Below are 15058 nucleotides of genomic sequence, written 5' to 3'. Positions count from 1 at the left end.
TGTGTCTGTCCTTTCTCCAAAAGAACTTTGTCATGTGGTCGGTTGAAATCAACATAGTAGCGTGCACACTGCCCATGATGTTCCTAAAACCAAGTAATGATCAAAACATTCGATCTAACAGAATGTAACCTTCAGGATGCTTTTGTAGTCTGCCTTTTTATTCCTGACTTTTTATATGCTCATAAACACCTGTTTAATTGTGCTGTTTAGCAGTTTTTTGAGGATCAAAATCAAACCTACCAGTTTACAGAAATGCACTTGAAATTAAGAGATAAGCAACTCAAAACAATCATGTAAATATTTAGACTGCTATAGAAAAACCTCATGGTAACCGCAAACCAAAAATCTGTGTCTTTTTATTTATTAGAGATAGAAACACACACCCACACACATGCACACACACACACACAAACACACACAGAAAGAGAACCTGTAAAAGTTAATGCTCAGCTAATGTAAACTGGCCCAGGACATCAATCTTTCAGGCTATTTACTGACCCACTTATTACTCTGGCCCATTTAGAAGCCACTAAGTTTAATTAGTGCCACACAAAACTTCAGATCCCGTAAGCATTTCCTGCCATATCTTGCCCATTTTCAATCTTGTACGAGAGAATTCCCACTCTACAATCACCACACTCTATAAAACTTCCAAATAAGTTTATTAGTACAAGTGATGTATTTAACATTGCCTTGTGTTTGTGGCTTTATCGGTTTCCCCATCTATATTAGAGCATCTTTGTAAAAACAACCCATGTCCTGGTTACTTCAGTTGGTGTTTAGTCAATGACTCTTGAGCGGATGAATGAAGAATGGAGGGACAGATGAAAGGATGCAAGAAGTGATGAAGTGGAGGAGGAAATGGTGAAAAACAATACCAGCTTTGTTGTTCTGCGTATCCTTGGAGCTAACTTCCCTCTTTCATTTATAATAAATGTACACTTGCATCTGTCATTCACATCTTTTCATAGCTACTCTGTGGTAAATGAGATTTTCTTAGAGGCCATAAAGCAGTTCAAATCTGCAATTTCATTAGGCATTCAACTTCCACTATAAAACTTAATGACTAAGCAGATGAACATGGAGATGATTTTGTAAGAAGAAAGTGCATTTGCCCACACTTCATAATTGCAAGGCTACTGTACAGCATAAGCAATTCAGATAAGCCAGCTGCTCGGGAAGAAACAAGGCTGCCTTCCTGGCAGTGTTTATCAGCCGAATTATGCTTACAATTCTCTTTCAATGCGTACTTGATTTTGATTGGGGTATTCTGAATACATCATGTGGTAAAAATCCCATGGCCCTGAGCATCCTATCTTTTCAAAAGCACCATGCTTCTTGATTAGCCCAATTATATTTCTCCCTTTCCAACCCACAAATTTGTCTCCATTTCACAGATGGAGAAACTGAGGCAAAGTCAATTTAAGTCATATGACAAGTTGGTACCATAACTAGGATTCCATCTGGTAAAAGCAGTGTGTGTTTATATTAAGCTGCTAATTAAATTTATATACAGTTATAATAGTTCTTGTGAAAGCATCTTGCGGCAGGTACTCACATAAATTGGTAGAAGTATAAATCGGTACAGTCTTTCTGAAAAGCCACTTGTCAACATCTGTTGAGAGCAGTGAAAATGTTCATATACATTGACAGTGTAATTAGACTCTAGGTATCCACACCAAGGTAAGAATCTGGGATGTGTTAAAGGATTTATGTACAAAGATCGTGTTAATAACAATGTCAGGCACATAGTAAGTGTTCCACATCATTTCATTTAGTCTGTGGTCCTCCCATAGGAGAGGGGTAGTGTCCTCCCCATCATACAGATAAAAGCTACTGAGGCTTAAGAGGAGATGAAATAATAAAAATAAAAAGATGAATAAGTCCATGGCCACCTGGATGGTAGAGAGAATTGGAATCCAATATTATTTATTGCACAAAATTTAGAAACTGAATAAATTCCCCAATTAAGAACAGACATGAGAGGAACTTTCCTCGTGGCGCAGTGGTTAAGAATCCACCTGCCAATGCAGGGGACATGTGTTCGAGCCCTGGTCTGGGAAGATCCCACATGCCGCGGAGCAGTTAATCTCGTGCGTCACAATAATTGAACCTGCGCTCTAGAGCCCGCGAACGAAAACCGCTGAGCCCGCATGCCACAACTACTGAAGCCCACGTGCCTAGAGCCCATGATCCACAGCAAGAGAAGCCACCGCAATAAGAAGCCTGTGCAACACAATGAAGAGTAGCCCCCGCTCGCTGCAACTAGAGAAAGCCCACATGCAGCAACGAAGACCCAACGTAGCCAAAAATAAATATATTTTAAAAATTAAAAAAAAAGAATAGACATGAGAATGTTAGAGTTACATATGGTAGAAAATTATACTTTAAATAACTTTAGTGGGATTTATTTGTGATTTATATCTAAAACAAATATTTATTAAGGACCAATCATTGGATGGGCACTTTCTGTATCCTGGAAATACACATATGAATCTGGAGCTTAGGCAAGAGGTCAGAACTAGAGGTAAAATACACAGGATTCACCAACATGGTATATAAAGCCTGAGGCATTGAATACAGTGAAGTCGGGAGTGAGTGAGATTAAGAAGGGGTTCAAGAGTCGACCCCTGAGAACGTCAACGTAAAGAAGTTAGGGAGATGATAGAAACCAGAAAAGGAGACTGGGAAGCTGCAGCTGCTGAGGTGAGGGGTCCTAGTGGAGTCCAGGAAGTCAGGCAGAGAAAATATTTCAAGGAGGAGAGTGTGACCAAGCAGTCAAATGCTGTTGAGAAGTTGAGGAAAATATGAATTGAGACTTGAATTTGGTAATATAGGGGTCTCTGTTGACCTTATAATTGTTTCATTGAGAATGATGATTACAGAACCTGATTGGAGGGGCCTGGGGAGGAAAGACAAACTGAAAAACTGGAGAAAACAAATTGAAATACCTCTTTCCCTGAGTTTCATCATAAAGAAGATCAGTGCATGGAGGGTAATGATAGGTCAAGGAAGAGTTTTTTGTTCATTTGTTTAAAAAAAGACATTGTGGTATGTTTGTTAATGGGATTGCTGTAGGGAGGGAAAATTTGTATTTTTAGAAAGAGAAGCTAATTGCAAAAGTGATGTCCTTGAATAGGTGAGAGGAGATGGGCATAGCCTAGGGGTTGACCTTAGATTGGGTCCTGGACAGATAAACTATTTTAACAGAAGGAAAGGCAGAGCACATGCGTGCATATGGTTGGTAAATTTTATGATGGAAAAAGGATAAGTACTTCTTCCGATTGTTTCTATTTCCTTATGAGATAAGAAATAAGGTTGTCAGCTTAGTGTCTGGAGAGGGAAGTGGTGTTGGAGATTTGAGGAGCGATGTTAAAAAGTTTTTTGGAGAGTGGGAATGTAGATTGACAATTGAAGAACAGATAGAATGGCCAGGCAGTATTTAAAGTCTACTTGGTCGATACAGAGGGGTGCAGGGCTAGAACTTACTGGTAAAAACCTCAAAGGAGATGTCATTTTCTGTTCAGGAAGCAAAGAGGGAAAATGGTCTAGATGTGACTGAAGCCCTGGAAATCCAGTACCATGTGGGATAGGGCAAGGTAGATAGCTAGTGGGAAGCAGCCGCATGGCACAGGGATATTGACTCGGTGCTCTGTGACAGCCTGGAGGGGTGGGATAGGGAGGGTGGGAGGGAGGGAGACGCAACAGGGAAGACGTATGGGAACATATGTTTATGTATGACTGATTCACTTTGTTATAAAGCGGAAACTAACACACCATTGTAAAGCAATTATACCCCAATAAAGATGTTAAAAAAAAAAAAAAAGAATGCAGGAAAAGTAAAGTCCTCAGGGGTGAGCTCAGGTTGAGTTAAAGCAAGGAGCTTTGGAGAAGATACAGAGAAGAGGGGGAGGTGGTGGAGGGTTTTTTGGTGATGACAGACTACAGGTTCCAGAGGTGACTGGAAAATGTTTCAAGTCGACTGGGAAAGTGTCCAGAAATGAGCATTGGGTATCTTGAGATGCCTGAGGGGCACAGGGCATGCTGTGGTGTGCCCTGAGGGTTTCTCATAGAAAGGTATTATTCTATTTGTAGTCTGTTTACTGGGCTGGATTCCTGGTCAGTTGATTTTAGTGAGTTGGAGAGTGTAGATGGGAGAATGGAGTGATAATCACTAGAATTGTGTGAGGCACTTCAAACCCTCCTTACTATCACTTTTGCCAGTGTCTAGATGAAGAAAGGGTGGTGCATTGATAAAGGAAATACTTATGAGGTAATATTAGTGACTCTTTTAATTCAATAGCAAATACAATAGCAGAAATCAAAATTGAATAATAAGAATGAATCCTGTAAAATGCAAATAAAAGCAATTTCTTTTACATGTGATATTGTTCTGGTAATGCATGGTTCTTTAGTTATTGTTTTTCTACAGTGAGCCTGGATATATTTAGAGTCCATAAAATCGTTTCTCAATTTTTTGTGTATAGTTGTGAATCCACTTATTGTTTTGCCCTTCCAATTATGGACTCATATATTGGCCTAGGAGAAAACAATATAAACAAAAAATGAAGCAGAATGAAAGGGAATAGATTAATAGTAGCATAAAAGGGAATAAAGGGTTAAAAATATTCTATTGTATGGGTATGCCATAATTTGTTTATGTATTCATCTGCTAAAAGACATTTGGATTATTTCCAATTTGGGGCTGTTATAAATGAAAGTGCTTGAACAATCATGTTCAAGTCTTTTGTGGACATATGCTTTTATTACTCTGGGTAAGTGTCTAAGAATGGAATATCTGGGTCATTTGGTGGGAGTATGTTTAACTTTTTAGTAAACTGCCAAAGTCTTGCAAAATAGTTGTAATATATCCCAAATAGCGGTGTGTGATTCTGTTATTTCACTGTCTCACCAACATTTGGTATTTGACTTTAGGCTTTCTATTGGATGTGTGGTGGTATCTTATTACGGTTTTAATTTGCATTTTCCTAATGACTAACGATGTTGAGTTTATCTTCATGTGCTTGTTTGCCATCTGTATCTCTTTGTTGATAAAATGTCTATTCTCATCTTTTGACCATTCTTGAGTTGTGTTTTTTTATATATTCTAGACACAGTTCTTTGTTGGATGTTTTGCAAATATCTTCCCCCAATTTGCAGCTTGCCTTTTCATTTTCTTTCTTTTTTAAAAATTTTTTATTTTATATTGGAGTATAGTTTATTAACACTATTGTGTTAGTTTCAGGTGTACAGCAAAGTTATTCAGTTATACATAAACATGTATCTATTCTTTTTCAAATTCTTTCCCCATTTAGGTTATTACAGAATACTGAGCAGAGTTCCCTGTGCTCTACAGTAGGTCCTCGTTGGTTATCTATTTTAAATATAGCAGTATGTACATGTTTTGACAGTGCTTTTAGAAAACAAATTTTTTATACTGGGTGAGATACAACTTCCTAATTTATTTTTATTTTAGAATTTATGTTTCTTGTATCTTATCTAAGAAATTTTGCCAAACTTAGGGTCACTAAGATGTTTTTCTATGTTTTCTTCTAGAAGTTTTATAGTTTTATCCCTTATCTTTCCATCTATGATTTATTTTGAATTAATATTTGTAGGTGCTGCTAGATGAGGGTCAAGGTTCATTTTTATCTTTTTATGACAATCCAATTGTTCCAGCACCACTTGTTGAACAGATGATAATTTCTTTCTATTCAATTTCATCTGTGTCTTGGTCAAAACTCAGTTGACTATATCTGTGTCAGTCTACTTCTGAACCATCTGTTCTGTTCCATTGATTTGTCTATCTTTATGTCAATACCCCAATGTCTTGATTACACTAGCTTTATAGTAAGTCTTATAATAATATAGGATAAGTCCTCTAACTTTATTCTCACATATAAGTTTTAGAATTATATTGTCAACTTCTACTAAAAAATGACTTGGGATTATGTTTTTCTTGGGATTTTGTTATATATATAGATCATCTTGGGGAGAAGTGACATCTTAAAAATATTGAATCTTCTGATCCATGAATATGGTATATCTCTCCAGTTATTTAGGTCTTCTTTAATTTCTCTCAGTAGTGTTTTACAGTTTTCAGTGTACAGATATTGCACATCTTTTATCAGAGTATTAGATTTGTCCCTAAGTATTTTATATTTTTGATGCTACTATAAATGTCATTGTTTTAAAATATTCTCAGCCTTGTGTAAGTTCTGGAGCTTGTTCTCTCTACTTCTTTTGGGTGGATGCTTCCTTGGTCTCAGGTAGTTTCCACATGGACATGTGCTGATCAGTGCTCAGCTGAGAACTCCTGGAGACTGTAGATCTCCAGAATTCTCTCTCTGTGTAACTCTCTTGTTTCTGGTAATCTTCTCTGTGAAGTATAGTAGCCCTGGCTTCTCCACTCCCATCTGCTTCTCCTCAACTGTGGGAGATCTGTGGGCTTCCCCTGGGTTTTCCCTCCTTGAGCTACAACCTAGAATCTCTCTCCAGGCACCAAGCTGGAGCGATCTAATGTTCACCCTGTCTCCTTGCTCTGAGATCACTGCCCTGTGATGTCTGATATTCAATGCCTGAAAGCAGTTTATTTTGTCTTTTGTTGTTGTTTCAGCTGAAAGGCTAACTGCAGTCTCTCCGTTGTGTTCAGAAGCAGAACTCCTTTTTATCCACTTTTCAATACCTCATTTGAGCATCATGCCTCTATGTGAAGAATACCACTGCTGTAGGCAAAAATAGTGTCCCCCAATTATGATCATGCCCTGATTCTCAGAACGTGTAAATATTAATGTTATTTTACATAGGAAAAGGGACTTTTCCTATGTAATGAAGGTGTGGAATCTTGAAAATGGAAGATTATTGTGGATAATTCAGGCGAGCTCAACCAAATCACAAATCCTTAAAAGTGAAGGACTTTCCTAGTACAAAAATTAAAGAGATGGCTGAGTAAGGAGTTGATATTTTGTTGTTGGCTCTGGCTTTGAAAATGGAAGAAGAATCCAGGTAGCCTCTAGAATCTGGAAAAAAACAGGGATATCAGTTCTCTAGAGACTACTGAAAAGAACCAGTCCACAACATTTTGACTTAGCCCAGTGAGACTAAGTAATCAGGCTTCTGACCTAAAGAACCGTAAGATGTTTAGTTTCTGTTGTGTTAAAGCTCTGTGTTTGTGATCATTTTTTACAACAGCAAGAGAAAATGAACACATCTGCAGAACATTTAAATGTTTAAATGGATAAACTTCAAAAAAATATAATAAACAAGCTATATTTTTCTTTATAATCTGTAAGTTACACTGCTGCCATTTCAGTACCCATTTGTTAAAATATTCTCCAAAGTATTTTTCCGACAGAGGCTTCATAAACTCTAGTTCCATGGCTGATGTTTTGTAGATAAAATTCTAGTCTTATTAGTTTCTCAGCCACTTGTCATTTATTTGCTAGTCACTACTCATCCTATCCTCTTGGTGACAACTTAAGTATATGACGTATCATTCTGTCCCTTCCACTCTATCATCACAATAATAGTTTTCATTTAGCAGGATAGCTTGTGTCAAAAAGATCGAGATGAATTTAGGAATCGGAATTTCAGGATTGCAGTCCTTGTTTTGTTATTGTATCACTTTGGGAAGTTTCACTCTGTTACATAGAATTCATGTTGGCAATTGTGTTTACTCTTGCTCAGAAGCCCCATAGGAGTTGGAAGGAAGTAGAGAAAGGATTCAAAATCCTTTTGTGGTTGAATTTGTTTTTTCATTTTAAGAATGAATAATTAACAGAGGAGAGTATTTTACTTAGAGACTAAGAATTTTAATGTAAGTCAGCATACAAAGAAAGAATATACATGAATACTTTTAAATATTTGAGGTAAGTTTTACAAACAGCAAAATGCCAGATTTAAGTGTACAGTTTTTTGAATTTTGTGTACACATGTGTAACTACCACTTGAATCAAGAAATAGAACAGGGCTTCCCTGGTGGCGCAGTGGTTGAGAGTCCGCCTGCCGATGCAGGGGACACAGGTTCATGCCCCGGTCCGGGAAGATCCCACATGCCGCAGAGTGGCTAGGCCCGTAAGCCATGGCCGCTGAGCCTGTGCATCTGGAGCCTGTGCTCTGCAACGGGAGAGGCCACAGCAGTGAGAGACTCACGTACCGCAAAAAGAAAAACAAAAAACAAAACAAAACAGCTTTATGCCCAATGAAAATTCCTTTGTGCCCCTTAAAATCTAGCTTTGCCTCTTTAGAGGCAAACATTATTCTGACTTTTATCACAATAATTTAGTTTTACCCATTTTTGAACTTTATCTGTATATGGAATCATACAGTATGTATTCTTTTGTGTATAGCTTCTTGCACACAACACAATTTTTTGAGATGCATCAACATTCATGACGTTGTTACATGTATCAATAGTTTTTTCTTTTACTCTTATCGAATCAGCTTTACTGAAGAACAATTTACATACTCTGGGGAAATAAAGTTTCCCTGGTTTTCTCAGTGCTCCTGTAAAAACCTTCAGTCTCCTGACACATGGAAATGCATGTGATAGGAAGATAGAGAATGTTTGCTTTCCTTTCCCCTAGAAATATTTCACTCTTCTCACACCATGGGAAGTGTATGTAGCCATTTGTCTAACTAAATACTCTATGTGAAAGTACAGTACAACTTTTCTTTTTTCCCTGACGTGGCCAAAAGGTTACAGCTCAAAAGAGGCTCCGAAGCCCTCAAGGTTCAAGGAAGCTTGGCATGTCATCTCCTCAGGTGTTTACATGGAAACAGGGACAAAGTCCAAATGTTTGAGGCATTTCTAGGTCAAAAAATCAAAAATCCAAGACCCAGAGGGCTGTCTGGCTCCTAGAGAGGTATTATTGTCATTCCAAAAGGTTAAAGTAAGAACCTAAGATCCTTTCCATCCTGGCTCCCAAGGAGCAAAGGTTTCTCTCCATCTCTTTGGCAGGAGAGAGTGAGGCAGGGCTTCTTTCCTGTGTATAAATGGAAAGAAGCCATTTTTCTCTGTCTCTGGTCTACAAGGTATAACCCACCAGTTGTATAGAAAGTTTTAGTAATTTGAAGATCAAGAATTCAAGCGTACATGCTTAGTAATTTAAGGACAACTTAACCATTCATTGTTTAAAAGAAACTGACAATTTCACTATGCAGTGAGTTTTCTGTTTCACCCCCAATTATTTTTCAACAGCAAACATTAGAAATATTGTTAATAATATGCTTACAGCATCCAGCACTTACAAGGTTGCATATACACAATGCTGAGGTGCTGTCGACTGGTACAAGACTGATTAATTCAATAGACCCATTGGCAACTAAATTTAGAAAATAATTTAAAATTTGTGTAACAAGTTACCCTGGGCGCATATGGCTGCACAGATAAGATACGTATCATCTCCTCTTCTGTGTCTTCTCTCTGTGGAATAACTTGGTACTTTCCACGGCTCGTGTTCAAGTCTGTACATATGTTTCTAATAAACTGTAAGGGCACAACTCATATAGTATATTGGTGACACCTCCTCAGAAAATGTTACCAGAAGGACCCTTCCAGGGCCTGAGAGTGGGCTTTTGTCTAACATCCGGAAATGAATTGTTTGAAGAGACACACACAGTGACAAAGCAAAAGACTTTATCGGGGAGGGACACCCGGGTGGAGAGCAGCGGATAAAGGGAACCCGGGAGACCTGCTCTACCACGAGCTCGCAGTCTCAGGTTTTATGGTAATGGGGTTAGTTTCCGGGTTGTCTCTGGCCCATCATCTTGCTTGTGCCCATATTTGGTCTGACTCTGTCCTTCCTGGTGGCCCGTGTATCTCTCAGACAAGATGGATTCCAGCATAAGGGTTTGGGGAGGTTGGCAAGACATATTATGGGCTGGTGCCTCCTGCCTCCTTTTGGCCCCTCCTGGCGGTAGCTTGTCACTTCCATGTTACCTCCTGTTGTGAGATAACTCATGCAAATGATTATTATCATGCCTGGGCAGGGCGGGAGGTTTTTTATCAATGGTTCCCTAACAAAAAGAGAACACAAAGAAGAAAATCATGGTTCCTGAGACAATAATCTTTGTTTAAGAAGGTCATTTTCAAGGCTGGGTGGCATCTGTGGTGATAATTCCAAATTCAGAGTAATGTCTGTGCTTGACCCTAATATCCCTGAAAACCTCTGTGATCTATAAGAGAAAATTATTATAGAAATAAGATAATTGTATCTCTAGAAGACCAAACAAAAATCTGAAAACTTTAAGCATTCTCACAATTCTCTGAAATGTTTGGGTGTGGAAAAAATAACCAAATATTAGTTAAGCCGATAAGGGAAGGAATTGAAGAATTCAGACTTATTTCTAGGAGTATTATTAAAAATGTGTTGTATGTCCCAAAATGTTTATTGTGACATTTTCTATACTCGGTAGCAATATTCTATAATGATTTAGTAAAACATAGTACATCAGATCCTTCCTTTATTTTCTCATGGCATCCTATGTATTCTTCTATTCTCTTATTTTTTTTTTTTTTTACCATGTAATTATTTCTTACCATTCCCTCACTGACTGTGAGCCTCTGAGAATGACAGTATGGCGCAAATACACATCATTAAAATCACTCCCTTGGATATTTTCTCAATTCATTTGCTCCTGTGTCATTACTATGTTATCCTAACTTGTCAAAACCACAACCCTAGTTAAAGCTAACTTTGAACCAACTTGGCACCTTCATTCATGCAGCTAAAAATGGCTGGAGAAAATAATCAGCAACATACTGACTGGCATCACTTTTCATGACCACAGACGTCCAGTTTGACTTTCATCCTCCCAGCAGTCAATCCCTGGCTCGTCCATTGGCCTGGATCACCATTTTGTATTTCTCTTCTTTCCCCAAACTTTCACCACCTTCTCCAACATCCCCACTTTTCACTGATCACTTTTCCTTCTACTTTTCTACAGTTATTAAGAAAAACTGAAGCAATCAAAGGAAATCTCCCCCACTCTCCCACCACAGCTACTCACCTTCCTGTCTGTCCCATACACTCTGCACTAAATTCTTTTCATTTATTGGTTTGATTTTATTTTTTAAATTTTTAAACTTTTTATTTTATATTGGAGTATAGCTGATTAACAATGTTGTGTTAGTTTCAGGTGTACAGCAAAGTGATTCAGTTATACACATATCTATTCTTCTTCAAATTCGTTTCCCATTTAGGTTATTACAGGATATTGGGCAGAGTTCCCTGTGCTATACAGTAGGTCCTTGTTGGTTATCTATTTTAAATATAGTAGTGTGTATATGTCAACCCCAATTCTCTTGTTTACCCCAGGACATCTTTCCAGCAAATCTTTCTCCTACATCATTAATTTTCCTCTTTCTACTGCACCATTCTCATTAGCATACACATGTGTATTTTTTCACTGGAATTAAAAAACAAACCAAATAACTTCTCATGATCCTATTTCCTCTCCCATTTCTACCCCACCTCTTTGTTCACCACTTTTTCGTGTAAATGGAATGACTCTTTGCTTCGATGCTTCCATGATGCTTGGCACTATATACTCCCTCCAAAGAAGTATTGGGGAAGAACTAATGGTGGAGTTGTATAAAATGATAGCTGTAAAGGTGATATAGTATTTAAGAAAAATGTATGTAATGTTGTGCTGAATAAAAAATCAGTGAACAAATATTATACGTGCACCTTTTACATAAAATGTGAACGTTTTGACAAAGAACAGAATCTGTTATACAAAAATGATGAAACAGTTTTGTCATATTAGAAGGAGTAATGATGATTGATTGCTAGTCTATGAAAAGTTCCTCAATGTTTGTTTACATATACAAAGTTAAGCAAAAGGAAACAGAGCCTCCAACACAGCCAGACTTTAAGAGTAAACCCATTGGATACTTGGTGGAACCCCGTGCAGGGGGTAGTCAGGCTACCCAAGTCCAGGCCAAACAGCCACAGCTCACAACCTCAGGCCTGATCCAGGGCTGGCTAGAACTTAGCCCTTAATCTATTTTTGAAAAGTTATTTATTGAGCTCTTAACGAATGCCAAGTACTATGTTAGGTGACGGGGATACAGTAGTGAATGTAAGTATCCATGACCTCTGGTAGATAAATGGAAGAGTCCTGAACTGGACTGGGAAGGGGAGGTGTATGTGGGAGGCTTCCTTGAGGAAGTTGTCCTTGAGCTGAAAGCTATAGGAGGAAATGAAATTAACTGGGGGAACTGCAGGATGAAGGAGAGACATTCTCGTTTCAGAGGGACATCTGCATATACAAACCCTATGATTGGAGTCTATGAAGGGAGCATGATGCTTTTAAGGAAATGAATGAAGTCAGGGTAATTGGAATGCAAAGGGTGAGAAAGGAGGGGCTTAAGATAGCACCAGAATGGAAGCATGGGCAGATATGCAGGGCCTAGAAATCCTATCTTGACCTTCATTCTAAGAGCACTGTGAAGTCATTAGGCTTTTAAGCAGAGGAGTTATGAGATCAGATTTGTTTGTTTAAGGCTACTTTGACTACAGATAACAGCCCTGCTTTCCCAAATCGTCTGTGTCATGGCACACTTACAGGATGCTATTTCTTTCATGCCCTGGTGAAAGTAAGAAGGGATTTTGGGGTATTTAGATGAGATTTAGTAAAAAGTAATTAATTATCATTAATTAATTGTCCTTTATATAGTGTGATTATAATAAGTACAATGAAATGCAAACATTAAGATGTATATTAAAAATTGAACTTGTAAAAAATGTCCAATATAAGGCTGAAGCTTTCATTTGTCAAGTGTACTTGCACACCTGAATTGTTAGAATGGTCATCTTGCAGTTTACTTGGACACCAATAAAAGGACATAGCAGGCAGAAGTAAACACAAGCTTATTTGACATAGAGATTTGGGGCATGTCTTGAGCTGTATCTACAGTAGCTTCCATCTGGCCAGACTCTGGGTTGTACACCTTGCTCCTTGGGCACCTGTAACCCATACATGTCATTGCCTGGGGAGCTCTGGGTTTTGAGAATGGACTGCAAAAATCCAAGAAGATTGAATAGGTGGACAAACTCATGGGCCATTTTGTTGCATCGCTGAAGAAAAACAGCCAGTTGGGTTAGCATGGTAAGTGTATAGATGTAGAGAGTGTATGGATTCGGTAGATATTTTAAATCTATAAAGTTGATGACAGTTTGGATGTGGGGGATGAGGGAGAGGTGTCTGGCTTGCCAAATGGATAATGGTGCCATTATTCGAGGTAGAGGAGCATCAGGTGGGCTGGGGCCACTATGAAATAAGTCTTACCCAGGTTGTGTTGGAGACATTCACTTGAATATATGGTATAGGTGATTCAGTTATTTTTGAAATATATATTTGTATCATTTTTTAAAAATTGTATTTCAGTGTAGTTAATTTACCATGTTGTGTTAGTTTCAGGTATACAGCATAGTAATTAAGTTATACATATATTTGTTCTTTTTCAGATTCTTTTCCCATACAGGTTATTACAGAATATTGAGTAGAGTTCCCTGTGCTCTACAGTAGGTCCTTGTTGGTTATTTATTTTATATATAGTAGTGTGTGTATGTTAATCCCAAGCTCCTAATTTATCCCTCCCCCTCATGTTTCCCCTTTGGTAACTATAAGTTTGTTTTTGATATCTGTGAGTCTGGTTTTTTTTTTGTAAATAAGTTCATTTATACAATTTTAAAAAATCATTCCACATATGGAATATTCCACATAAAATAGATTCCACATATGGATATCATATGATATGTGTCTTTCTCTGTCTGACTTCACTTAGTATGAGAATCTCTAGGTCCATCCATGTTGCTGCAAATGGCATTATTTCATTATTTTTGTGGCTGTGTAATATTCCATTGTATATATACACCATATCTTCTTTATCCATGCATCTCTTCATGGACACTTAGGTTTTTTCCATGTCTTGGCTATTGTAAATAGTGCTGTTATGAACATTGGGTGCATGTATCTTTTTGAATTAGAGTTTTCATCTTTTCCGGATATATGCCCAGGAGTAGGACTGCTGAGTCATATGGTACCTCTATCTTTAGTTTTTTGAGGAACCTCCATACTGTTGTCCATAGTGGCTGCCCCAATTTACATTCCCACCAACAGTGTAGGAGGTTTCCTTTTTCTCCACACCCTCTCTAGCATTTATTATTTGTAGACATTTTTGTTCTTGTTGTTCTTTTTTTTTTTTTTGAATTTTATTTTATTTATTTTTTATATGGTAGGTTCTTATTAGTTATCCATGTTATACATATTAGTGTATATATGTCAATCCCAATCTCCCAATTTATCACCCCCTCCCCACCACCACCACCACTTTCCCCCCTTGGTGTCCATACATTTGTTCTCTACATCTGTGTCTCTATTTCTGCCCTGCAAACCAGTTCATCTGTACCATTTTTCTAGGTCCCACGTATATGCGTTAATATACAATATTTGTTTTTCTCTTTCTGGCTTACTACTCTGTATGACAGTCTCTAGGTCCATCCACATCTCTACAAATGACCCAATTTCGTTCCTTTTTAGGGCTGAGTAATATGCCATTGTATATATGTACCACATCTTCTTTATCCATTTGTCTGTTGATGGGCATTTGTGTTGCTTCCATGACCTGGCTATTATAAATAGTGCTGCAATGAACATTGGGGTGCATGTGTCTTTTTCAATTATGGTTTTCTCTGGGTTTATGCCCAGTAGTGGGATTGCTGGGTGGTATGGTAATTCTTTTTTAGTTTTTTAAGAAACTTCCATTACTGTTCTCCATAGTGGCTGTATCAATTTACATTCCCAATAACAGTGCAAGAGGGTTGCCTTTTCTCCACATGCTCGAGCATTTGTTGTTTGTAGATTTTCTGATGATGCCTATTCTAATTGGTATGAGGTGATACCTCACTGTAGTTTTTATTTGCATTTCTCTAATAATTAGTGATGTTGAGCAGCTTTTCATGTGTTTCTTGGCCATCTGTATGTCTTCTTTGGAGAAATGTTTATTTAGGTCTTCTGCCCGTTTTTTGATTGGGTTGTTTTTTTTAATATT

The sequence above is a fragment of the Leucopleurus acutus genome, assembly GCF_964270905.1.
Source record: "Leucopleurus acutus genome assembly, chromosome: 13".
NCBI classification, from domain to species: Eukaryota; Metazoa; Chordata; class Mammalia; order Artiodactyla; family Delphinidae; genus Leucopleurus; species Leucopleurus acutus.
This window is presented reverse-complemented; position numbering follows the sequence as displayed.